We start from the raw sequence: 2,531 nt of genomic DNA on the forward strand, positions 1-2,531 counted from the left end.
AAATGAGTTGACCCAGGACTGACTTGAGGTGGGAGATGTCCTTCAGAGTGTGAATAGCCTCGACATACTGGGCCGACAGTCGAATGCCTTTAGCGTTCGAAACATGGCTGATGTAGGTCGCCAGAGAAACAAAAAAAAAAGACATTTATCCTTGTTGCAGCATAAGCCAGCACCCTGAAGAACTTGGAAGAGGCACTGGAGGTTCCAGGCCAAGTCCGGGGTGGAGATGCCAGCGACTAAGATGTCATCAAGGTAGTTAGCCATCCCCAGAATGTTTCCAAATAGTGCTGGAATATGGCCAGAGCACTGGCGACCCCAAACAGGAGACAGTTGTGACAGAAGAGCCCAAAAGGGGTATTTATCACCAAGATCGTTATCCACGACCCATCCAAAGGCAACTGGAGATAGGGGTCCTGCAGATCAATTTTGGCAAGCACCTTGCCACCACCGAACCTGGACCAGATGTCATCAACCTTGACTATTGGATAGGAGTCAATAACAGCATTGACAGTGGCCTTATAATCCCCACAAATGCGAAGAGATCCATTAGGTTTCTCAAGGACCACGATGGGCATAGCCCAATGACTATGGTGGACCGGGATCAGGATGCCCTCAGTCTCCAGGCGACGAAATTTCTGCTGTAGTTTGTCATGGAGGGCAAACAGTGCCGAGTGAGGCTTGTGGAACTTTGGGACTGCCAAGGGGAGGAGTTTGATATGGGCTTCCTGGAGACCCCACAGAGATGTGGCAGAGAACACATCTGGGAAATTATCCATAAGCAGCTGCTGCAAGTGATGGTCTGCCAATAACGACTGGATGGCTAGGCCCAGAGTCATGTTTCTTGAGGCCCAGGAGAGGAAAAAGATTCATACCCAATAAGATGGTGGCCTTGCGGGCAGCAAGGAGTAAAACCTGGGCTGTGACACCATGAGTGAGGTACTGGACCCAAGCCAAAAACCACCCCTGTAGTTGGAGGATGTCATTGCTGTAACTCTTCAGAGAAGTATGGAACGGACAAAGTGGCAGCGAACCGAACTGACGGTGAAAATCCCCATTGATGATTGTTGCAGATGATCCCGTATCCACTTGAAAAGGGAGAGGGGTGCCATTCAACCGCACAGTCAAAATGATCGCTGCCGTCGTGTGTGGAAAAACTGACTGCACGAAGGAAATTGGGGGCAGCAGGTCCATCTCATCCACCACAGAGGCGTCGACAGCAGTGTAGGCCACGGCTATCAACGATGACGACTGATAGACCTCAACTCTGTGACCCTGCTTTCCACAGGCTGAACAGGTCACCCTCCAGAAGCGGCAGTCTTGCCTCTGATGTGAGACAAAGCACTGACTACAGGAGGGCAACCGTTGTCGTTGCTGCTACTGCTGCTGCTGCTGCTTCAGCCGCCGTTGGCGCAGGTGTGGACCGGCGCCCTGGTCCTGGAGGGCGGGCGAGGTCCCAGGTGGGGGCCCTATACCCTGTTGCGGCAATGGAATGGGAACCACCGTCGTCGCGGGACGGGGGGAGTGGCCGCCCTGAAAACCTGCGCCGGGGACCAGCGTGGAAGTAAAGTACTGCTCACGAGCACAGATAATAGGTAAACAGGTGTCTGCAGAGGGATCTTTCAGCTTCAGAAGATCAGTCCATAAGGCATCATTTGGGGTATTCACAAGAATTATATCATGAATGAGGGCCAGACCATAAGACAGCTCTTCTAATAGGGGTTCCGACAGGAGAAACGACCGTCAGGGGAGAGACCTTGCAGCGTAGCAATCCATTCCCTGTGTGACTGTGCGGGAAGCTTCTGACAACAAAAGAACTTGTGACGTGCTGCCACCACATGGACCTGAGAGACAAAATAATCCAATAGGCTAGAAGTCAACGCCTTGCAGGAGAGGGCATGAGGTTCTGTATTGGGATGCAACTGTTGCAGAAGGTGATAAAACTCTGGGCCCACATAGGCGAGAAAAAATGCGGAACGCCGAACGTCACCAGTGACGTCATGAGCAATAAAGTGTTGCTCCAGGCGAGCGACGTCTTTACCCCAAGGCTCAACGGAGCTGCCAAACTTGGGCACAGGAAGGAGCTCCAGAAGTGGGGAAGCTGGATGGGACCCCTGTGTAGGCACCCCAAGGAGGGAGGGGGGGGGGGGGCTGGACATCGCCTGTAAATGCTGAATAATGAGCTGGTTCGTTTGTTGCATATGTTCCAGTAACGCTGTGACTCGCGCTGAGGGTCCATCAATACCGGGAATATGTTCCGTCATAGCGGACAACAACTGAGCAGATGTGGGAAACTCATAAACCAACTCATCGCCACTGAAGTATCTGTGCTAGCAGAGTAGAAATGCGGGAACACAAGTACGAAAGCTATTTATTGGACTCACCAAAACGAAGCACTAATACAATCCCCAAAAGAACAACAGACTCGATCCCAATTGCGGGTCGACACAAATATAAAATAACAAATAATAATAGAAAAGACCCAACTTTTCATGGGGAACGAACACAATAAACAATTCTACAATGTCAAGAGG

This window comes from Schistocerca serialis, chromosome 2, assembly GCF_023864345.2.
Source record: "Schistocerca serialis cubense isolate TAMUIC-IGC-003099 chromosome 2, iqSchSeri2.2, whole genome shotgun sequence".
NCBI lineage: Eukaryota > Metazoa > Arthropoda > Insecta > Orthoptera > Acrididae > Schistocerca > Schistocerca serialis.